At 37.4% G+C, this 25,616-nt stretch overlaps 1 protein-coding gene, 1 long non-coding RNA gene and 1 pseudogene across 4 annotated transcripts in view; 1 reads left to right on the top strand and 2 right to left on the bottom strand.

The window, feature by feature from the left end:
* The window catches only part of LOC146473455 (retinoschisin-like), an 80,236-nt gene that overhangs the window by 29,595 nt on the left and 25,025 nt on the right, over window positions 1-25,616 (bottom strand). The window lies entirely within an intron of this gene.
* LOC146473458 (tetratricopeptide repeat protein 28-like) lies at window positions 5,861-10,846 on the bottom strand (annotated as a pseudogene). The gene is made up of 3 exons (XR_014866347.1): window positions 10,757-10,846; window positions 6,472-9,131; window positions 5,861-5,933 (listed from the first exon to the last, which is right to left on the bottom strand). The product of XR_014866347.1 is annotated as a tetratricopeptide repeat protein 28-like (transcript).
* LOC146473457 (uncharacterized) lies at window positions 12,591-14,174 on the top strand. Its single transcript, XR_014866365.1, has 2 exons — window positions 12,591-12,769; window positions 13,424-14,174. It is a non-coding gene; the product is annotated as an uncharacterized LOC146473457 (long non-coding RNA).

The following is a 25,616-nucleotide window of genomic DNA, read 5'->3' as shown; positions in this document are numbered from 1 at the left end:
TCATTAAAAGTGGAAAAACGAAACTCCTATCCATACCTCGAAAACGAAGCACCAAAAACTCGAGAAACAAAGTATCCCAGTCTTGCATATTAATCGCAATGCTATAGAATGAGGAATAGTGAGCGGCAGCTTAACTGTGTCGTTACTCGAATAAAGGGGTTGACAAATACTAGGCGGACTTTACTTATCAGATATAATTTTATTTATTTACAAAGCTTCCACCTTGAAATTATTTAAAAAAAAAACGTGACTAAAAATAGAAGAGAGACAAAAATTAGTGGTGACGCGTATCTTGAAACTGAAGTACTCAAAGCTGAAACACAAATAGTTTTTTTCTCTTGAAATTCCTGGCTATTGACGCAAATGACCCAAGGATGCGTGGATTCTCGCGTGGGAGCATCATTCGCTTCAGACTTTCGTTTGAACTGCGGGTGTTCATACGACGGACCAACGCAAAAATACGGTCCGTTTTGCAGTTTGACAAAGCACATATTAAAGCCGAATACAAAATAAAGTAGCTGAAAAGTCAGCCGTTCAACTATAAAATGAAACAACTGATAATTAAAGTCTTTGAGACTTTAATATTGTACTACTGGATACCTTCATCATAACCAAAATCAAATTTAATCAGGTGGTTTTGTATATGTAGTGTGAGCAAAAATGAAGGAAAAAGGAAAATCACAGTATTCATATTTAGAAACAGCTATTAATTTGCTTACATCAATAACATTGAAACTGAAATTGTAACTTCCGTGAGCATGAAGTCAGTATGTTTTACATATTAAGCTCACTTGTGGGGTGAATTTTGCGTTAAGACAAACAAACAAAACACAAACAGAGAAAAAAGGATAACAAACACTCTTAACTCTCTTAACTACTAAGCGAGGATATATGCGCACCTTGGGAATAAGCCAGTTGTACCGCTGTGACGTCAGTAGCTAGTGAAGGAGGAAAAAGTCTTGGAAAAGACGCTTACATGAGTAAAATCAAATCGAGTTATGACCCAAAAACCAAGTCTTTTTACTAGACTTTATTAATTAATTATTATTATTATTATTATTATTATTATTATTATTATTATTTATTGATTTCTTTTGCAAAATTCGGCCTAACAACCAAATATCTCTATGTGGTAAAAATACCCATGCACTTACAAACTTTATCTGGGGGGTTTTCAGAGTCAATGTGTTTAAATAACCACTTGCTAAAACATGAACTCCGTAAAACCAAAACACAAATTAAATAGAAGAAAGAGTAAAATGAGCCCGAAAGGGATATAAAAAGACGAGGGTGAGGGGAAGTTTTCTGCTTTCTGCGCATGCCCTAAAACGAACTCCATGCAGTTTATAGAAAAAAGGTTGAATCACAAACAGCATTTTAGGTAGTTTGGTTGAAAATGGACGTCGCAGAGCACAAAAAATGTCATTTCAAGCGACAACTTGCGGTATGTTTCTCAAATTTCAGCAGCCGCAGCCCAGAATCAATTGCAAAGTCAGATCACATCCTTATTCAATTTTAGTCTGAAGAGCGCCTAAAAAATGTCTTATTTAATTACGAAATAAAATAAAATACAGGCTTCAGAAGATACTATGTCCTCTTTCTATTATTTAAGTCAGTTTATTATATGGACAGGAGTGTTTTACTGAAAACTAAAACACTCGTAGAATCCATAAACCACTACATCCGCGACCCCAGTGACGTATTTTCCGTATGTCACTCTTGCGAGTGACATATCGGCAATGACGTCAAAACTACCCCCTTTTCTGTTGAATGAACTCAGTTTGCTGTTCAGGGCCCAGTTGCTCGAAGCATGGTTAGCGCTAACTTGGGTTAAATACCATGACAACCTATAGGTTTTAATACCTCTTAACCAATGGTTAGCGCTAACCATGCTTCGAGCAACTCAGCCGAGAATAAAATAATGGCGGCTGCAAGATTTGTTGACGATGTAAATGCATTTTCCGAACAACAAGAGAACGAGAATACTAAGAAGAAAACTCTCTATGATCTAAAGATTTTCAGAGAATTTCTCGAAACTTGTGACGAGAAAAGAGAAATAGAGAATATTACGCCCGCGGAACTACAAGCAATCATCAAAAAGTTTGGGCTTGCTGTTCGAAACAAAACAACGGCGACGAGTATGAACCCTCGTCTGTCAGAGCTTTTCTACAAAGTATCGACCACTATCTTCGAAAAAATAACTATGGATTCTCAGTTCTTAACGACAAGGAATTCCACGAAGTACAAGATATTTTAAAGAAGAAACAAAAGCAGTTAAAATCTATCGGCAAAGGAAACCGACCTAATGCAGCGGATCGATCCGCTCTCAGATGAAGATATCGCAACGTTTATAGCTGCGGAGTCGTAGGAATTGACTCTCCTAGAGCTCTGCTTAACGCTCTATGGTTGAACAACTGTATTTACCAGTTCGGGATAGACCTGATAAAGAACAGAGAGATCTTTGGTGGGGTGATTTGCAGTTGAAGACTGATTCAGAGGGAAACCGCTTTGTCGAGTTCAGTCAGGAAAGACAAACGAAAACGCGCACTGGTGAAAACCCTCGAAATTTGAGGGAGAAAAAACCTCAAATGTACGAAAACAAGAAGAAACCCAGATCGCTGTCCTATTAATACTTACTTGGCCTACAAAAATCACCGCCCTGCAGACGCGATGACCGATGAATCTCCTTTTTATCTTGCTGTTTTAAATTAAAATTATATTCTTTAACCCTGGCTACTTTTTTTGCCGTGTGGTGCGAGGTTGTGGGAAGGGGTGTTTGTTCCCATTTTGTTTATTTCTTTTCGAGGACTGGCGGTCTATAGGGAACACCCACTCGGGATGAAGTTTTTCTTCACATTTCGTCATACCAACCACTTTCTCGTCTAGGTGACTTTAAAGGGAAGACACTAAGGTAAGCACTTATACCATTTTTTTTTCTCCCTTGACTGATTTTCTATCAGGAAGAAAATAGGAGAGGGAAAAAGGGAGATATGTGGAAGGCGTATATATTATGCTTGACTAAATCGAAGATCCCTTAAACAATTGTACTGAAAGTGACGTTTTCTTTTTAAAGTTTCCGTTAGAAATATTAAAAACACGAAATTTTACCCAGCGAGTCGGCCTCCCGGCTGGCGCTTGCGTAGGGGATAAATTAACTGACAGAAAATTGAAAATTTCAATATGGAGAAACAAAATTCAGTACTGATTAATATGAATATATGAAAATATTTGAACTGCAGTTGAAAGATGAAATAGCAGAAAGTAGAAAGACCCTCGCAGTTATTTACGCAACTTAGCAAGCCTGAAAAAAATTTAGGGAACTGCTCAGTAAGTTGAGTTAATAACTGCGGCGGGGGTCTTTCTTCTTTTAAATCCGCTTTCACTCGCAGTTCAAATATATGTTTAAAATATTCATAATTATTTATTCATTCTACACGGGTATATTACGAACACACAATATGACCAGCTCCTAGTTGGTTTGATAAGTAAGTTGCTAGAGTACTGCACCACCATCGCAGAGGTCATCGGTGCAATTCCTGCTCAAGATTCTTTTCGTAACTGCTCAAGTTGCGCAAATAATTGCGAGGGTCTTTCTGCTATTTAAAAATTCATTATGCAAGCAATTAACTGGCACAATGACAATTAAGCATGAAATAAACAACGTGTGTTAACAGCCAACTGCAAAATTAAACAAGTCAGTTTTGAAAAACTTTGCACTCAGCCTCGCATTAACAATGAGGTTTACAGCAACTCGTAAATGGCCTATCAGCTATTCTCAGTGTATTCTGACGTGAACGCGGATAAGGGCTATTTATAAACACAGTTGAACTTGTGTGAGCACTGTCGTAAGTGACGCCCCTCCCTTGTTGATATCTCCTTAAAGGGTTGTCCCTTGATGGTTCATCTTTGGGTATAAACTAATGAATTCTTTTGGATCCTAGAATGTGCGAATTAAATTGAAAATAGTTTCATTTCTTCCTGTGTCTTACAAGTGACAAACTGTTTGGTGATGCAGTTGACCTACCGAAGGTAACCTGTTGTACGCAATTGCATTTTTGTTTTAATAATAATAACTTAATATTAACTTCATTTCTATAGCGCTCTTATCCTATGTTCAAGGCGCTTTACAGTCACGTAAACAACATTACGTTTTCTTTTTTAAACAAATCACTATAATTGACACCTTGTATTGGTAGAGAACCTTCGTTGGCAATATTGGCAAACTTCCCAAGTGCATCCATAACTCGATGTGCGCACAGCTAAAAGCTTGAACCAATTCTTTATAATATAGTGACAAAAAAGTAGTGCACGGAAAACAGGTTTTATTTGTGATTGATTAAAAACTACTCTCAATGTGATGTGCAGAAAAAGAAAGATTCTTATCGGCTGGTTACAAAGACGCCACAATGGTATGGTCTGAACGAGTAGGTTTCATCTTAACGGTCATCGAAAATTTGTCAATGAAAATGAAGTCAAACGAGTTCCCAAGGGCCCACATATTTTTTCACTCAAATGTTCAAGTCAAAGTTAAAAGCCTTAACTAAGGTTTCGATTCATCACGATGTTTACGTTGTGCATGGTATATTTGGAGAAGACTCAGTTCCAACAGGAGCCATAATCAGGGAATGGTACAACACATGGGGACAATCCCACAAGTCAAACTGGCATCTCTTTACGGTCTCCATCCCTGATTATGGCCCCTGTTAAAAACAGAATCAATGCTCTTGAGAGTGCAAGGGCTAAGTTAAAAAAATAAATAAATAAATAATAATTGTTTTCGACTTTAAACTTTTTTTGGTAACCAACACTTGCTTCATGTAACCTTTCCGGACTGTCATTTCTTTTTGAGAGGCGTTTATTTTGCACTGAAGAGGCGCTTAGAGGGAATACGGACCTCAAGGAGACAGCATAATAAAGAAATAATTAATTATGCCTCTCTGTTTCCAGATGGCATTTATTTAGCAACTTGTGTTCACTGTTTCTGATAGTTAGTGGTGGGAGACTTCTATTCTGTTAAAAAGTTTAGAAAAAATTGTATTATCTACTTCAAAATCTACACTTATTCGGTCTCCTAAAAAATAATAAAAAATGCAATATTCGATATTTACAAAAAATCTTAGTAATAAATTTAAAACAGAACGTACAAGATCTGCTAACGACGAACTGAATACATCAGTCTACGGCAACTCTAATCTGAAAATCACTGCACCAACGTTGGAATTCCAAAGGAGTATCGAAGCGTCAAATCAAACTTGACATATATATACAAAACACTTTTGTGCTTCCTGTATTTGAAAGTGATAAGTGACACTGAAAATCTACACTAATTTGTCCTCTTTGTAAAATGAAGACTGTGATACTCGATATTTACAAACGCAATTGCGATCGAAATTTTAAGTAAAAGTACAAAGTCAACTGACGGCGAACTATCGGGAATTGAAAAAAGGAGCAACAAAACTATAACGGACTAGTATATCATCTCGTTTTGTTTTCGCATAATTGATGATTAACAAACACATTAACTTGTGAAAGTTTGAAAAAGCACTGTCTCTACCTTATTTATACTTTGTAAGATACACAAACAATAACTTCCACTTTGCAAATTTTGATAACTCTAAATACTACATAAACTCATCACGTAATTGCACAAACGTCTGCTCTCGAATCTAAAGAGCTAAGAGACGAACCGTTATCTATTTCATGCTTGCCAAGCTAAAGCTACTTGGTGAATAGCTTTTGATGCAGATCTCTTTCCAAACAGACGACAAAAAGCATGCGAACTTAAAATGATGCTGAGTAATGAGAGTCTGATAAGTTAATGCCTTCGGTCCAAGTGATTGAAGGTTCAAAGTCCTTTGGCTTACTCTTTAATGACGCCCTCACACCAAGAAAAGTTCCAATTTGTAAGGCTTTCCTCGACCAAGATGGGACACCTGCAGATGATAAACAAAAAATAAACTTTAGGGTCAGTATCTTGACCTGCTTTATTGGACATAATTCTACTTCCCCCCCTTTCCCCCCTTGTCCATAACTAACAAAACGGGGAGGAATAACGATTAAATAATCACTGAGACTGTTTTCAAAACAAACAGTTGGTCTGATAACAAGAGCACAAACTTAATGAACATGTCCATTAGTCGAATTTCAGGTTGATACAGATCAATATTAATTCTTCGCGGTATACATCGAAACACAGAACCGAGCTAATAGCCTCACAACAGACTACTGTATAATCACGTGATCAGGGAAGTCGACAACTGGACTTTTTACCTGGGTCTCCCACACGCATTATAAAGAACAAAATGGTTTTATCACAACTCTCAAAAAGGAACATTAGGAATATCTACTAAGATATATTTTTTTACCAACTCCGTTGATGGAATAAATGACAATAAGTAATAAATAATTGTTGGAACAAAGTGAAGAATTTATTCAGCACCCGTCATAATATAATTCAATAGTAAGACTAACCTTTACTTTCCAAAATCAAACGTCACGTTATCTCCAATCAGCATGAATGGTGCCCAGTCACTCACATCAGGATAACCATTACTTCTCATCCACTTCATGGCCTGGTGAAGAGATTCACTGGCACTTTCCCCACGAACAAGGTGTTCATAGAAACGACTCATCAGTTTCTTTGTTGCTTCGTCTGGTATGGCCCACAGGGCCACCAACACTGAGCGTGCACCGGATCCTAGGAATGCTCGAGCGATTCCAACAACTCCCTCCGCTTTAACTTGTCCTCGTGCGCTGTGACAGCAGCTGAGTACAACAAGCTTTGCACGTAGTTGAACTCGTGAAATGTCAGCCATTGTCAACAGGTAGTCTCTCTCGGTCGCAGTCCACGACTTGATTGAGCTTTCAGGAGCAAGAGCAATTTCACCTCTTTCGGCATCACCATGAGCAGCAAAATGAATCAGACTTACAGAGTGTATGTTCTGAAGAACCGCTTCCTTAGTTGCCTCCTTCCCTAACAAAGGCTCAGCTCCGATCAGTTTTCCGATCATCTCCGCTTCCTGTTTGGCAGATGGCAAACGGGAAAGTTCCCCAAAGCATCCCTTGTAATACACGTCTCTAACGTCTGGATCGCCCACTATCAGTGCTCCGGTCTGACTGTGATAATCTGCTGGACTGTCCTGAATGAGCCCGAGAGTCGTCAAAGATGGAACAATGCGGATCCTGTAAGCCTCTGATAGATAATTTCACTTTCATCCATTAAAGCTGCAAATGGAACTTTGTACAAGACGCGATCAGGAACAATCACAAGTTCACGTTGGTCAAGTAAGTCAGCCACAGGAGCGATGATCATTTTGTAACGCTCGGCTAGGGTGGGAAGGAGTTCCAGGTTTTCCTCTTCTTCCTCCTCTACTGGTCGGTAAACTGTTAAGCTTTCTTCCTCGGCTGGTTCGGGTGTTGAGGTGCTGGCTTTCAAAAACGTCAGTGATCGATCTTCGCACTGTTCTTGAGAAAGAACATTAAACCTTCTAAAGCTTTCCTCACTAAAAACTTGATCAGCATTTCTCTCCAATCTCTTGTTAAAAAAACATTCGTTGACGTTTATTTGACGAAAATGTATTGGTTTGTTTCCTTTAAGGGCCGCCAAATACATGAGTGGACCAAGATATGAAATATATAGACAACTACAGTTACTTTCTTTCTTCAGGATCCTTTCAATATCAGCCCAGGACGGCGCATTAACTGATACTTGTTGTTGAGCAGAATGCTGAACTGAGATTAAGTCTGCCAGAGCTCTGGCTCGTGCAAGTTCTAGAACACAGATAGCATCTTTTTCATTTCCACTAGCGCCAAGCATTGCGCCGAGTAAATGATAGGAATCACTGCGATGTTCTATAAGCGATATCTTAAATTGGTCATTGCCCCCGAAAAAACTTCGAATTTTCTCGCACTTGTTAACGCTTGCAAAGAGATTCGAAAGTATTTGATCTTTTAAACCTATATTTCCTTCTGAAATGGCGTCGTATGCAAGTTGAAGGTGCCACATAGCCTCTGCACGTATGTCATTGATCTCTCTGCTTATGTCAACTGCCTTCTCATGATACTGTTTAGCCTCAGGATGTTTACCAAGTGAACGAAACAAAGTTCCTAGGTATCCATAACTTGTGGCTTCTCCTTCTCTGTTGCCAATTTCTCTTCTTATTGCTAGTGCTTTCCTTTGGTATTCTTCAGCCTTTGCATATTGACCACGGGAAAGATACACGATTCCCAGGTTTCCATAACATGTAGCTTCCCCTTGTCTGTCGCCAATTTCTCTTCTTATTGCTAGTGCTTTCCTTTGGTATTCTTCGGCTTTTCCATATTCACCAACCGATGAAGAGACACTTCCCAGGTTTCCATAACACACGGCCTCTCCTGTTTTGTCGCCAAGTTGTCTTTGTAGTGCAAGTGCGTTGTTTAGATATTCTTTAGCCTTTGCATATTGACCACGGGAAAAGTACACAGTTCCCAGGTTTCCATACCATGCAGCTTCCCCTTCTCTGTCGCCAATTTCTCTTGTTATTGCTAGTGCTTTCCTTTGGTATTCTTCAGCTTTTCCATACTCACTAAGAGATTGAGAGAAAATTCCCAGGTTTCCATAACACATGGCCTCTCCTGTTTTGTTTCCAAGTTGTCTTTGTATTGCAAGTGCGTTGTTTAGGTATTCGTCAGCCTTTGCATGTTCACCGATGGAAAGATACACAGTTCCCAGGTTTTCATAACATCTAGCTTCCCCTTCTCTGTCGCCTGTTTCTTTCATGATGCTTAGTGCTTTCTTGTAAATCCTTTTTGCTTCTTTATATTTTCCCTGAAGTCGATATAATTTTGCCAGTTGAATGGTTATTTCCCCTTCTTCGGCTCTTAAGCCAAAGCTGCGAAGAATGTCCAGAAGTTTTCTACCGCAGTTTATTGCACTTGGGTGATCCCTAAGAAGGTAATACGCCTGAAACAACATAGCGTATATGCCTCTGTAGGCTAATTCGACCACCTGCTCCTTGGCAGCTGTGTTGCTTAGGAGAATCAAACATTCGTGCCACAACTCAGTAGCTTGTAGAACTCGACTTGTATTAAGAAGAAACATTACAACGAGTAAGGTCCACACAATTTTGTCTGTGTTGTCCATGGCGGTCTTACTAAAACCCTGAAAAAGAAAACAAATGTACTCTCGAGGGTTTTCTTAAATTAGAAAACCAGCGTTAAGAGGTAATCATGTGTTCTAAAAGTGGGTCGTAACGACGTTTATTTTATCAGGGCACAGAAATAAAGGGGCGCCTGGCCACTTGGCTTTGATGCAGAGCGAGAGTGGGTCGAGCGCGCTCAGGCGTGCTCGCGTTCATTTTGTGAATTATCAACGATTTCTTCTTTTCAAATTAATTCAAGCCTCTTATAATAAATGGGAAGCTCTATGTATTTAAAGGCAATAAAAGTTGAACGTTCTTTCCAGGCGATGCGTTGGATCAGATTGTGTAAACTTCAGACTAAACTGATGAAAAGCAAGCTTAGCTCATCCATCTTCTTAAATTTATTTTGAACTATCCTAAACTTTTTTAATTAGAGAGCACAGAAGTGGATACTTTATTTCTTATCCTATAGTTGAGGTCGTGACTGAAGTTATGTTTATATGCAGATGGGTGAGACTAAAAGGGTAGGACGCGAACAGATCAGGCTACGGTGGAAAATAATTGGACTTCAGTGAGCAGACTGTCAGCTGCTTGTTAAACATTTTTACAATCTTCTGAATCAAGATCCAAAAGTTACCTACTGCCAAGCGTGTGATTACCAAAATAATGAGTCATTTGTCCCCTTTTGACTCAAAATTTGGTATGATCCATGATTGTTTGTATCCGGCATTGTTCCGTAGATAGCAAACTATCAGTATGACCAATTGGTCAAAAGCAAAATTATCTTGAAATATGAAAAACAAGACAGAGCAAAATATTACCAGTGAACTGTTGAAACATTTAACTCTAATTCTTTCATGGATAATTATTTCTTTAACCCTGTCTCGACCGGGCTTTTTTTGTCTTTTGGGGCCTGGGGAGGGGGCGGATTCGCCTCCTCTCCATAACTTCGCAAGTATAAAATCTATGACGATGAGACTAGAAGGAGAATATAAAACGTACAAATATGTTTCCTTTGAGGTCCACAACGAGAAGTGATGACGTCATACGACATTGTTATAACATCAAGATTGTCAAACGGTGGCCATGTTCGATCGGCATCTTGGATTTCTGGATTTCCCCAAAACGTCAGAAAAGCGCCGAAATTGAACGAAAAGTAATCAGAACCAAGAAAGGAACACTAATATGGGCTAAAAACATAAAAGTTACGGAAAGAAAAGTAATTTTTCTCCATTTTAAAAAAGGGATTTTCCATTTTCTGTAAAAAATGACCTGCCAAAAATTGTTTGCCATGAACAGAATCAATTGAAAAGTCAGATCAAGCTCTGGTTGAATTTTAGCCAAAAGCGCAACTAAAATGTGCTCTTTTATAGCTTTTTTTTACCGAATTAAAAGGTTAGGAATTAGATACTTCTCAAAAAACTATTTCCTCTTTCTACCGTTAAAATTGTATTCTTACGACATTCGAATTTTGTTACAGAAGGATTTAGTGCATTCCATTTCATCCTTCAGTTTTTGATTTGGCAGTGCATGTTAAATTTGCATTTCGGACAACAAGACTGAGATAAACTTATTTCTTTGCTCTTTACATACTCTAAGGTCAATGCTAAGGTGATATGTAAAAAAAACCGTACAACACTATTTACCACGATGCTTCTCGCACTTAACAAATCGTCACAATCGGGAATGACCAAAATCCACACAGTAGCGGGGCAAACACACCTTTTTTGATATCAGCTAACGATTGAAAACGAAAGCACTTAAAATTTGAAAGCAAACATTAAAATCAGATTAGATTCAGTTTTAGGTATTGCTTGGGTATTGTGGTCGATAATGACATTTCGACACGTGAATGGTAAGCACGGACCAATATAAACATCAAGGTGATTTTGTTCTCGAGCTTTGGTGCTTTGTTTTTGAGCCTGAGTGCTTCATTTTTGACGTTTGAGTGCTCTTTTCTTTGATTTTTTTTTAAATAGCGCATGATCCGTTAGGGAGTGTTTCCTGTTCCAAGTTTTGAGTGGCTCATTCCCTAAATTAAGGTTGATTTAGTTTTGGGTCCCTCGATGCTTACTTTAGGAATTTTTGTTCTCAAACTTATTAATAATTAATCAAGCCAAAACAAAGCAAATCACTACCGAGACCGTGGTTTGGATATGTGATCCTAATTACTATAAAATTTTGCCAACTTTAGCCTTGAATTTCTCCAAGAATTATTGATCATTTGAGGAGCCATATCAAACACTCGAAAGTGTGTTTCATCAGATATCCAAACACCTCGAAGTCGTTTAAAAAAACTCGGCTGCGCCTCGTTTTTTCAACCTACTTCTCAGTGTTTGGATTTCTGATGAAACACGCTTTCTCGTGTTTGATATATTACATAAATGATGCTTTTTAAAGCCTTGTGTGCTTCATCTTCTAGTTTCCTTCGCTTTCGGTTTTGAATTTAGATTGTGTAGTTCTCGAGGCAGTTGGTCCACCGCCAAATAAAATAATTGTAAATTGATAGCAGGCGGAAATTTCAGTTATGTCAAGATCTTAATTTCATGAATCCCTAAAAATTTCAATGTAAGTGACAATTGCAAAAACGATACAGAGAAAAAATGGGTTTAGAACCGAAAAAAAAAGATTACGGAATTTTATGGGTTCGAGAATGTTTCCTCGTGTGACTATGCTACAAGGGCCTTGTACTATTTAGAGTACTCGAGTTTGAATTTCGAATCTCCAACCAATCAAGTTTTCTAAGCCTTCTCTCTACCCTAAATTGCTTTCTTTTCAGTGAAAGCTGCTTTGACAAAAATATTCTGGCTTTAGTAGCAGATTCTATATCCCACATAAAACCCACGCCGACTAATTACTCCTTCTTTCAAAAAATCTCGGGTGCGCGTGTTGGGGTAGGAGGTTGTTCATTTGTTTCTTTATTAACCTTAAAAAACAATTTTAGTTATATCAAAATCTTTAATTCATGAATCCCTTCATTGCAAGTGACAATTGCAAAATTATGCAAAGAAAGAACGGATTACGAGAAACAGCCTATGGAGTTTTAAGGGTTTGAGAATGTTTTCCTCAGGCTGTTACCGCACCAGGGAAATTAAATTCTACACCAGGGAGGAACCAAATTGACCATGGAACTTTTAGAATCTACCAAGGGCCAGGGATGATAAAATTCCACCAGGCAGGGTGGGTGGGTGTTCACTTTGGTTTCCTTCTGCCAAATAATCCAAGACTGTTGCCGATCATCTTCTATGGTCGCAGCACCGAGAATATGGAACTCCTTACCACTAAACATAAGATGTACGACTAGCCTGCCATATGTTTTTTTTTAACTTAACTGAAAACATTTTTATTTAAGTAATGCGCTGAACAATTTTTAGCGGAGCTCTCGCGCGCGCCGCAGGCGCGCGCAGCGGAGCCCCATAGCTAAGAGAATTTGGTAACCCGCAGGAGGGAGTGATAAACTCGTGATCGAGGTCCCGGGCCATCGTGACGTCACGGCAAAGCGAGCGTGTAAATGCGAAGAATTCTCGAAAATGGCGGCCGGGTCGCTGACTGTGTCACTACTTAAAGCTTATTTTTCTTGATTATATAAGCTTGAAAATGGCTTGTCATTTGGTTAAGGAGACTTAAAATCTTGTTCTGTTGCTGGAGAGGTGAGTGAATATTTATTGTTATTTTAAAATCCTACGGAAAGGCTTTTCGAAGCGTTTCGGCTTGTCCCCCTGTGTGAAAAATTGTGCCAGAAAGATTTGTTTGTTCGCCCGGAAAAATTGGGTTTTTTTCGACATAGATAGTATCAGTCAACTTGACACTCGACTCCAGAGTAGCTTATAATTCTAGCAAAATATCCAGTGTGTTAATAATGTCGAAGAATAAACGATTAAAATGATCAGTGGAATTCGTCGAGTCAGTTTGAATTAATCAGTGCGGTGCTAAAAGATTTCCTTTACTTCTACATTTACGTACCCAAGTAAAGACCCCAGTTAAAAGACACTTTTATCTCTTTGAAGAAACTGTGTCCTCTAATTGTTCGCTTTTGCGCTTCAAGTAACCAGTGTTTTGGTTCATGCTCTTTTTTGTTGTAGTACTGTAGCTGTTGAGTTAGTTAAGAATACTTTTTCATTTTCCAGGAGTTGAGACCTAAGTTTCTTCACATAATTTAAGCTGTTTTATTAATAGTTACCCCTTAAAAACTAAATTCTTGACCACTGAACACTTACTGCCAACCACTGTCTAGCAAGTAAAAGTAACTTTTAAAACAACAGTAAATACAGTTGTAATCTTGTTTCTATTTTCTTTCCTAGTAGTATTGATTCAAGTGAAGAGAAAAGCAATGATAACCAAGTCTCCTGTTGCACTCACAGGGAGTACATGAAACTTTTCTGAGGCACTAACATCATCTTTGTGGCATGTGTACAGCAGAGGAGAGTCTACTGGCAGGCACTGCTTCTTGACACATTTTTTTACCAGCCTCTGTATCGTCATCCAGTATATCAACTATGGTCACAAGGAATGCTCAAATTATGTTATGTCAATAATGTCACGAACGTCTTGCTGCTTGGGCATTTTTAAAAGTTAGGACTGGTGCAGGTGCAAGGTAGCTACATCAAAAAGGGAGTGGGCCATGCAATATTTAGCCAGACAGAGGGGGTGGGTCATTATATTTATAATTAAATGGTTATTTTAGAAATAAAAATGGACAAAAGCTCACTGTGTCTGTTTTACAATATTAATACCTGTCAAGAGCAGATCCTACCCCCCCCCCCCCCCTCTTGAGGGAAGGGGCCTAGTATCAAACAAGGACACAATTTCCAGTAAAATGTTGTAGGCTGAATCGTAGAGTGCTATTATTTACAAAAATTAAAATATTGTGTTATGAAGACCATATTCTTCATTAGTCATAGCACTTGTTGTTGTTCACCCAGGCCCCTCCCTCTCAATATCTGTTGTGAAAAATTTAGTCTGTTCAGTAAAATTTGCATGTTACAGTACATATCAAAAGCACTTATAATAATATACATAAACAACTATGAAAATAATGAAATACCTTTGACTGTATCCTATAGACAAGTGCCTTTTGCTGGCAGAACTTTTCTGTCCTTAACAACACTTTCTGACCTTTCAGTATATGATTTTTCTTTATCTTGTTTAGTTTGATGAGTTTTTTCCATTTCCTTCTCAGTGCTTGTTTTCTTTACAGTTAACGAGTTGGGATTTTAATTATTTGTAAGTGCATTAACAATGTTCATACAGAAAGTGTAAAAATTCTGAATGTGTTCAAAGCATGGCCAGGTACAAGGACAATGGGAAGATTTGTAAGGAGCTTTATAACCAGTGTACACGAGAAATGTTTGATGGTTGTTTAGTTCCAACCACCAGTGATGAATTGTTTTATCAGAATACCAGCCTTGACATCATTACTATTTGGCACAGGTAGTCTCTTCAGTTGATTTACCAGTCTATGTTTCTTTCTATTGATTTCGTTGCTGTGTTTATTTCCATTTTATTTATTTATTTATTTATTTATTTATTATTTTTTTTAGAGCAGTCTGAAATGCTCAGTATTGAGTGACAGACCTACTCGGTAAATAAATAAAGATAACATTGCAGAATTGCCTGGGGAATACCAAATGAACATCATTAATTCACTTATGAACGATGCACATAGTGTGTTGATGAGGAGATGCATTTTTTGACAAAAGCATGTAGAAAGAATTAAATCCAAGTTTAGGACAGTGCTGGAACATTTCTTAGTGTATCCATATCTGTCTTCAATGAGCTTATTGTAGTCAAACAAATCAGTAAGCTGCTACAAAAAGATCAATAATAAGTGGATGAATTATGCGGACGCCCGAGGAAACAACCATTTCGGACTTTCCTCGCTATTTTATCGCAATATTTCTATGAAACCGTGCCCGTATACCAACGGTTCCTGGAAAATATGAACTTCATCTCTTTCTCAATGTTAGTTCGAAAAGCCCTTTGTAAGAAATGTTTTTGGTCTTTCAAAGAATTCGCGTTTCAATCCGATCATGTTGACTTGAACGAGGACACATACTGCGGCTAGTTCTGTTTATATGTAAGCTAACATTACAAAATAAATTGGTCAGATCACTTACCAGGCTACAATATTGATCCTGAATGTCGGCTCCGAATCTTCGAATAGTTTTTACTTCCTTCTGTAAAGTCGATAGTTTCCATAAATTGTTAATTGTTTGTATGTTTTTTTTAGAGGGAAGCTCGAAGCTCGCGTGAAATTCCGCGTCAGTTCATTTTGCTCGCCGATTATTGATATACCATTTTTTGGCATTTTTATGTGGTTTAAACTACAATCATACAATTATCTACTTAAGATATGAATTAGGCCAGTAGTATTCGACTTAATGGTGCTAACCGGTTTACGACGGGAGCTTTTTTTTCGCATTAGTTGATGTTTTTCTCGCTAGTTTTTAGCGGCGGTCACGCAATTAACCTCCAAAGAACGGTGTTTAAAGCCACTGATCATTTTTATAAAATTGTAACATGATTTAATTTTTCTGAAATTAGGAAGATGTCATACCAGTTAAGCTTATGTTTTTGTCTCTACGCTATACATTTTTGGGTTCGTGAGATACACTTCATGAAAGGTCGCAACCTGCTACAATTTGATGTTGACATCTGATCGATCGATCGCAGCATTTGGGTATTTTTCTCCTTTAATTTCAAGTTTTTTGGACAGCATGGCATTCAGAATACTTTACATTGAATAGCATGTAGCATAGCTTGAGTTCTTTCATAGTGTTGTTATGGACTACTTGAAATATTGGGCTTTAGGTAAACAAACGGCTTCTAAAAAAATGTGTCCCTTTGAAATTCCCGGGCTGGCGTTCGTGTGACGTCACGATGGCCGGACACCTTGAATTTTTTCAACGCCGATATGTACATTGGCGCCCAGGCCTAAGTTTATCACTCCCTCCTGGTAACCCGTGAATGCGAGAAAATTTGGTTTGGTTATGACGTCACTTGTGTCCGTCCATGCGACCGTCCGTACGACGTACGCAGCGCAGCAGTTGTTTCGCCCGAAAGTCGATTCGCCCGACGGTATATCGCCCGGACTCACGTCGATTAGAGCGATGTTTTAAATAATAAAATGGAAAACTTACATTGGAAGGAATAACTTTAAGGCCTACACGATAAAACAAGCGGATGTAAAATCAGTAAAAATTGTTCAAACAAACTAAAAGAGGTCCTTACATTGAGGTGCCGAGTTTCTCCGAGATGTTAGGGATTTACCCACAAGATGATTGATTATGATTTCAAGACAAATAGCTGCATGTCGACTTGTAACAAATATTATTTAATTGATTTATTTTTGTTAGCGGGAAATTTTACCGCGAAGTGAAAACTTTGAACTAATTATGAAATCCATATGGAATTTGTGAATACGGTGTATTTCGTCGTGCGAATCGACGCAAGTTCTGGCGAAACGCTTTCGGGCGGGTCGACTTTCGGGCGAAACAACCACAATTAGTTAGTACCACAGGAAAACTCAGATTGTGTGAAGCTGTGCTGCAATCGTGCTGCCACCATTGTTTGTTTAGCGTCTCCCTCTACTAACTATGGTGGGAAGTTGCTTTTGAGAAATACACAAAGACATTTTGAAGACAACAAAATACAAAGTCAAGTTATGTAGCCGACAGCGGGAGAAACAGCAAGACGATTAGCGGTGGGAGAAACAAATCGACTTACACATCATCAGAACTTTGAAGTGGAACCATCTTACTCCGACCCAGCGCGACGAATCGTTGAATTTTTCCTCTTGAAGTGAAACGTTTCGCTCACTTGATGTTGTAAAACGAATGGAAAATCAGGAATTAGAATAAAAGGACTGGTTATTCTCAGAAGAGGCGAGTATATTCATGTTATTTTGTTGACAAAACTTTGCTTGTTTGCTGTCTTGCAAGAACTTGTTGTTTTGCAGTGTTGACACGCCGTTTACTGCTAAATACTGCTTTCTTCCCAGGATTCTTTTGAGCTCACTTTTTTCGGTCCATGTTCATTATTTCCCTTGGAGTTTTATTTTCTAATCTACTCCAAATTTTGCCTTCCAACAGCGGGAGAAAGAGTATAAATAGGACTCGCGGCCGGTGGGAGAGTTGGCATAAACAGCAACCGAAACTTGAAGTGAACTCATTTTACTCCGATCCGGCTTGACAAAACGTTGGATTTTTCCTCTTAAAGTGGAATGTTTCGCTTACTTAGCGTTGTAAAACGAACGAAAAAATCAGCAGTGAAATAAATGGACTGGTTATTCTCAGAGGAGGCTAGTATATCCATGTGATTTTGTTGACAAATATTTGCTGGTTTGCAAGATATGCACTGTCTGACACGCAGTTTAGCTTGATACTGCTAATTTTAGAGCAGTCTTTTTCGCTCATTTTTTTGGGCTTTTTTCAATTTTTTTTCCTTAGAGTTTTATTTTCTAATCTCCTCCAATTTTGCTTTTCAACAGCGGGAGAAAGAGCAGGGCAACTAGCGGCGGGGGAAACATATGGACTCTTTTAGAGGCGGGATAACATAAACAGCGGCCGAAGAGAAATCATTTTACTCTGATTCGATCGAAGCGACGAAACGTTGCATTTTTCCCCTTGAAGTGAAACTTTTCGCTTACTCAACGTTGTAAAACAAACGAAAAATTAGCAATGGAATAAAAGGTCTCCAAAGAGGCGAGTATGTTATTTTATGTGATTTTGTTGATAGAACTTTAATTTGCTGTTTTGCAAGATATTGTTTTTCTTGAAGTGTTGACACTGCAACTTGTTTAACTTTTGTAAAAGCTACTGCTAACGCCAGAGCAGTCCCTTGTGCTCAGTTTTTGGTTCATGCTCGCATATATTTCTATTTTAACATTTATTTGTGGCAATCTTTACAGAGAACAAACACAAATACTTAAAAGAATAGGATATAAGGGCAAAGATTTAGATTTGTGAGTATTATTATATTTATTCGCTTGTTTGTGCAAATTTTTTAAAGATCGTTGTTTAGTTATTTCTGTACTGATTGCTATATATACACAAGTTCGCCTTGAAAAAGAATAATAACAACAGAAAAAATATATATCAATAGGAAGCTATAGGAGGAAGTACCCATCCTCAATATTTACCTTCAGTGTACATACATGTAATATTTTGATACTTGATTTTGGACCCCCACTCGCATAATCTTGTAGCTTAGAATGCCTCTTTTCCTGAAATGGGTTTTTGGGTTCAAAAGGATACCTTACTACCTTGTATAACAGGTAGTATATGTATTCACATAAAGCCGAGTATAATTTAAAGTTTGATTTTGAAGCGGCAGGGGTATTTTGCAGAATGTTGAATGCCTAATTCATAGAAGTCCTTTGATGGAATGGCTGCCATAACAACAACTTAAGGCTAAATGTCTGTATAACCAGTGTTTAACCCTAGACAGTTAAAAGAGAAGTGCTTAGACCTAAATAACTTCATTCGTTGCTTAAAGGGGAAGTACCATGGGGTTTAATTGACCTCTTTTGTTAAAAATGGTGAAATTAGACCTTCACTTTACTACAAAATAATTCTAGAACAATGAGAGGAGAAAAATCAACTCAATTCTTGACAGAAACGACTCATGATTTGTTCTAGCACATTTTGGAAACAAAAATACGAGAACTTGAAAAACATTAGCCTAATATTTTTGAAGTTTCAATCCATTGCAACCTACTCTGTCCCTGGCCAGAGGCACTAATCAACAGTTTTCTTGCAGTGGGGTGATAATTTATAGCAAACCTAGCCACCAATTTTTTTGTTTCTGTTGTCAGACAAACATTTTTCGGTTTTGAAATTACATCAAATTTTCGTGATACTTCCCCTTTAATGCTAAACTGTCATAGGTAGCATAAAATGCAACATTCAGCATTCAGCAAAATTCCCCTGCCGGTTAAGCAACAAAAAATATTATTAAGGTCTAAGCACTTTTCTATACTATCTAGGGTTAAGCAATTCACCAATTAAACGCAAAGCGTGTGGCACTCCGTCCACTTCTAGTGCTGCACCTTTTCTTCGCCGGGGATGGGCAAGTTCACTCTCGCTATCATCACTCACTCTCACTAAACATCCCCTCACTTTCACTGCACCATGTTTCACCCACAGCAACAGTGCCGTCTCCATCACTTTGATGATCAGATAAATCAGATTTCAAGTAAATGTCAAGTTCGAAACCACAAAGAGATTTTAACCCTGTAGTCAATAGTAGTAACTCTCTCCAATATTTTTATTGTAATCCTTGTTCTCGGTTTCGTCAGTTCTCGATGGTTGCTTGGTTTTGCAAATCTTTGGAGAAATGGAGATGATTTAAATGGTCTAGGTATATTTTAACTAGCTCCTCAGATGCCACAAAGGTACACTATAGAAGAAAAGTCTGTAATTTCCTTCACTGTGTTCAGCTTTCCTTCATTGAATGATTTTTTTATTTGCGCTCTAGGCATAAAGTAATCAACTGGTTGTGTTGTTTCGCCTAAAGAAGTAGCCAGAGATTCAAAGACACTTTAATTTGTACCCTATTTTTTCTTCATCCGGGAAAGGGTGTGGAATAATTTTCTGCCCATCATGGAGCCAGTCAACCAATTTTTGCATGAAGCGCACTGCTGCCCTTTCTTAACCTTGTTGGACTATCTTTGACAAATTCCATGTATAACTCTCAGACATCATGGTGATCATTTATTTTATGGTCACAAATTCAAGAAAAATAATTATAGCCTGGGACATGTTTTTCGCTGAACTTTCTTATCCCTTCATGAAATTATGATTAGCTGGGTAGAGTTGAAAAACAAAAAAATGCCTCCTCCCTCTCAGTTACAAATGCCCTTAAATGTAATCTGACAGAACAGGTGCATCTTCAATGCGCAATGCTGTCATGACCAACCCTCCATGCATTTCTCTTTATTCTTTATCTTCGGGATTTTCATACTCAGCTAATCACAGCTATCTTCTAAATTTCTCCGTCTGATTTGTCATGAAAAATTATATTCCCATTTTATAGAACTGCTATCGATAATGGCTAGCATCTCCAACTGCAGAATTAGTTCTTTCAGATTCCCCCTGGCCACTGTCTTCATGTGCTCAATGTATCCTGATGAGGTAATCAGAGTCTCCAAATTCTGGACATTTCGGTATCTTGGAACCTGACTTCATCAAACAACATTATCTTAACAACATTATTTGTGATGTAGATCACATTTAAAAATGGCTGCAATTGTATTTCTTCTCCAGAAAAATTGATTTTTAAAGTCAATCTATTGGTATGTTAAAGAGATTATACAGTTACAATTAATTTGTATGATGACTGAACATTTTTTTTAAAAAAGAAGGTAGAGGGCTAGAACAATGTAACTATTGTGCATGGAATATTAGAATGATTCCTTGGCAAAGCAATCAACAGCTATTTATATAAATGTGGTTTATGACATAAAACCACTGCATTCTCTATGCAGTGAATGTCAGCCTTTATATCATTTTAATTTTTAGTAAAGGATTTTTTAAAGTGAAATTTATTAGTTACCGGTAATTATAATGCAAATGTCATTAAATGTTAAGACTCCAGAAATGCTTATATTTTCCATTTTAGAGGAGGTTTTAAATTAAAAGGGGTGATAGAGGGGGGGGGGGGGGGACTGGGCATGGTATTTTACAATGGTTTGCAGGATAGCTCATGACGTGGGGAGGGGGGGGGGGAGGAAAAAAATATTTATTTTAGAACATCATCGGGTGGGGGGGGGGGGGGGGGCTTCCAAAATATGAAAGGGAGAATTTTATAAATAATCATAGGCCCCCATATGCATAAATTATGAACCTTCCCTCAGGAGTGTTTTAAAATCTGCCACTGCCTGGGCACAAAAGCCATGCACAGAGGGTGTAACCTTTTCTGGTAGATTTAGACCTTGTGTTTTGGCCGTAACAAAAAATAAATTGATGTAAGCTTTTTATTTACCATCACAGATCATGACAGATGTGATGAAAACACTGTATAGCTCAAGAATCACTTTGTTAATGGAAGTTTTTGTTGAGGCAGTTCATAAACTTGTAAATTATGCATTCTTGTGTGAACGTTTCTGTGCACTTTTCCTATCAAGGGATAGATCCAGTTGTGTATTTAATTTCTTACCTTTTTATGAATGTTTATGATGGCAGGAACCAAATAGAATAGGCACTTACTGGGCATGTAACATTTTTCTTCAGCAGTAAAGATTTTAATTAGTTGGCCATGTAGGGCTATCGCTCTAGCATGGTGTGTACAACAGAGATTGGCCACTGGATGCCTGGGCCTAGCTGTGTTTATATGCAACAGAGCACTGTCACTCAATTATTCTTATAACTATTCAACTGATAAAGAGGCGTAACAAAAATATGCTGAACAAGGGGCATTCCCTGTATACATTTCCCATCATTCACCAATAATATGGAGAGGAGATGGCTGATATTCAGGCCATGTTTAATGCAACCAGACTGTGGCTTCTGTTGATAACTGTGATTTAACAGATAAAAGGTCAAATTTCTTATCAGCCATCTCTTTTAATTAAAAGAAAACTTTCAAATTTGGTAGTGAGTAATGAATTATGAAAATTAATATGTACAGGTGTTATTTTTACAGTGCAATCTCAGTTATTTGAACCCTCAATTTTTTTGACACTCCTGATTCTTTGAACAAATAGTTGTTAATTCTCTTGGATTTGCTTCAGTCAGATTTTTACCTGCTATTTTTTGAACAAAATTCTGTTTCCCTTGCAGGTTAAAAACAATTGGTATTTCACTGTTCAGTGATTCAGTTATCATATTTTTATTATACAAATGTTAAACCCCAAGTTGATTGTTTTCTTTTACTTACTTCTAATTACCGTACTATAACTGTTTATTTTTCATGGGTTTTGTGACGTCAGTGACCAGTGGTACAGTTTTCTAAACCTTATCACATGGTCTGGTATACATCTTTTTCATGCAGTAACATAGGGAAAAACACTAATATTATTTTCTTTTTCCATTCTGTCCACTGGGTTTATGTAAAATCTTCTTTATTTATATAAGAACAGTTTAAACCACTGATTGTTTTGAAGAATGAAGTAATAAAATGCTTTTAATTTGCAATAATTTAAGCAAAATATTAGCTGTACATCATTTTGTGAATTCAGAAGAGGACTATTATATGCACACTCAACTCTCTTTAAGCACGCTTCTACCTTCCATTTTTTTTTTCTCGGCAAAACCAGATGATGAAAAGTAAAGTAAGAAATATTTTTGCAGAATGCTTTTTAAATGATACATGGTAGGTTAATCTTGATGTGTAAAAATGAATGGGACTTCTCAGATGAGGTGCTATCCAGAAGCTGGAGTGATGTTTGAGGCTGCAGCGGTGTAATGTTTAGCAGTCTAATGACTTCTTCAATTGGGGTTATGCTTGTAAGGACAAAAGGTTAATAGGTTGAAGCAAGGCCTGTACTTAAATTGAGAAACCAGAGAATGAAATCTGCAGGGGAAATTTTTGTGGTGAAGAAACCCCCTTAATTTTCTTCTCAGTATTACCTCAGTAAGGAAATGTGGTCCATGCAAGGTAAAGTAAAACTCTTTGACTTTGGCAGGATTCAAACCCATTACCCCAGGATTTTGATCACTGATGGACCAAATGTACTCACTAGGGCAATGGGAAATTTAAGTGGTTTCCTTCCCACACAGAAATTTACACTCCAGAGATAATTATTATCTGATTTCCCAGTTGTATAATCAGTACTGCACAGCACAAAATTTCATTATCCCTTAATTGTTGTGTTATTTCTTTACTTTACTCCTTGAGTGAACTCTCATGTAGCAACCTGTTAAAAAAACTGCAGGGGATAACTGACCCCATAACTGCCTGATGGGTTTTTTTGGTAAAGATTTTGACAGGGACAGTTGAGGATTTAATTACCCAAGTGTTATTTGATTTCATGTCAAACAATTTGCTTACTTTAAAAACCAGGTAGCAAATGGCTAGGGACTGCAAAAACATTTTTTTCCTGTTGAATAAATTATTAGACTTACGAAATTTATTGCATTCAACAATTACATAGAAAGAACGTACTCCTTACACAGATTGGAGTTGAGATTGTATGGGACAACCAACTTGATTGCCATGAATGAAAGGATCTTGGGACAATTGAATCTGGTACCCCCTGCAGAATTTGTCGGGGCAGATGATATCATCACCAACTTGGTAAAGGAGGGAGAACCTAGGATCGAGGTCAACAAAATATGCACTCTCTAATTAACAAATCGACGGCAGTGTTCTATGGTCTATACTCTTATAGACCATAAAATAACGTCACAAAATGTTTAAAACTCAAGTGGAACCACGAGCCGCAGGCGAGTGGTCTCACTGCTAAGTTTTGAACATTTTAAGGTCTATAAGAGTATAGACCATAGAAAACTGCCGTCCATTTATTTTTTACAATAACATGGAAAAAGTACGAGCGGAATTGGCTATTTTTTCGTTGAGAAAGTGTGCGCGTTACATCTGATGTCATTTTTATTGTCTGTACTCTTAAATTGGGAAAATTATACTGCATTCTTACATTTACACGTAGATTAAGTTAAAGTGCACCTAACCCCTTGAGTTTTTTTTTTTTTCGCTTAAACAAATCCTCCTATTGTCTGGATTATTCCCTCGCAAAAAGACATCTTGACTCTCTAGTAAATCAATATCAAAGGCTGATGGAACTGAGCACCTAGTTTTGAGATTCTACAAAAACCAAAATAAACAACTCTATGTGTACAAGAATAGCTATCAACCTGGGAAAAACAGAAATTTTAAAAATGAGCTTTTTAATCTAATTTATTGAATTAATCAGCTACAAGTGCAGTATTTTAAAGAAAATAGAAAAATGACACAAAGCTTTTAAGCTTTGTGTCATTTGACTTGAAATATTTATCCTGTATTCAAACATTCTCCAATGTGCATCTCCCTCAAATAGAACCTAAACATAAAAAAAATCACTCAATTTGACTAGAAAACGATGAAATTTAAAATATTTTGAAAATCCCCATGATTAATGACTCGTTTTTTAATTGGTCCGCATTTTGAAACGATCTCTTAGTATTGTGCATATTATGTAATATAGCCGACCACATGAATTCATATAACGACACTGGCCTACTATTGTCCGTATTAACTTGCAATTTTAACATTATATTGATTAAACATCAAAGGTTTCTTTTAGAAAATTGCTCCCCCTAGTACAAAGGTGCGTGTGCATCCATACATAAACTGACAAATATCTGAAGTTAGTCCTTACCTCCTAGATTGACAGAGCCGTCGGACCTTTTGCCTTTCGCCGACACAGGAAAACCCCTTCTATTTTTGACATTTATCACACTAAAAATTTTCCTTCAACCCAGCTGATCTGCTGTAGAACGGAACATTTTTCACACAGTCACGCAGGAAAAATAAGATGAGGCGACTAGGAAAACTTCGATCGCCTCCAAATTTAAAAACTTCTCCTAAGTTTCCTAGCGCTTAAAAAGATCCTTGATCCGCCACGCTGATTAGATGCACCATCCTAATGCAGGAAGACGTCTAAACACAACTATTTTTATCCAAATCTCTAGAACAAAGCAAGACAACTAAATTCTCCAAATCGTCCGCCATATTTGTTTATGAAATTGACGTTCGCGCGCGTGTACGAAGAATCTGGGTACTAGCAATCTTGGTTCCCACGCGCGGGGGCTCTGGGGACGAGATTGCGACAAATCAGCATTAAAATAATATTATTGTGCCCTCTGTATTACATTGTCATTGTTTATGGGCAGTATGCTGCACATGCACTAAAAGTATATATAACTGCAGAAAGGATGAGGAACTGGTAAGGTTACTACGTTCATACGATAAGGAGATTTCTATAAATGCTATGAAAAAAATTGGAGCTCCGCTTTTAGGCTTGGCTAAATATATATATTATCTTTCCATATTTCTTATCTTTTGTTTCGACTTTCAGTTTGTACAGTAAAGCAAAGTTGAACATTTTAAAATTGGAAATTGCGTCATATAAGAGTTGTAATTAGTAATCAATTCTCTTATAACAGAGACCAATGATGTCGCAGCTCTTTATTAATTCCATTTTTATTGCAAGTATTAATAGTATCAAGAATTCCATTTTCGTTTGATCCTACACATCCAAGGAGGTACTCAGAAAAATAAGGTTATTTTATATCATAAAAAATAGGCTGTCGAATAAGATAGAACGAACAAGATAAAAGGTTGGTAACTTTTGAGGCTATAACGAACTTTTTTTCATTTAAATTTATCAGGATCTTTTGGAAAAATTACGCCTAACCATGTTTGAAGTTTTTTTGGCTGTTTTTTATCATCCAAACAAATACTGCATCTGTGGTGTTCTCAGCTACTTCAAGTACACTTCAGTACAACAAAGATGAAGTGGAAAATAATTATTACAAGAATATACTAATTTATTCAGACAGC

The sequence above is a fragment of the Pavona decussata genome, unplaced genomic scaffold (assembly GCF_977016875.1).
Source record: "Pavona decussata unplaced genomic scaffold, jaPavDecu1.1 SCAFFOLD_93, whole genome shotgun sequence".
Classification (NCBI taxonomy): Eukaryota; Metazoa; Cnidaria; class Anthozoa; order Scleractinia; family Agariciidae; genus Pavona; species Pavona decussata.
The sequence above is the reverse complement of the archived record's forward strand: the minus strand, read 5'-3'. Positions and strand labels throughout refer to the sequence as shown.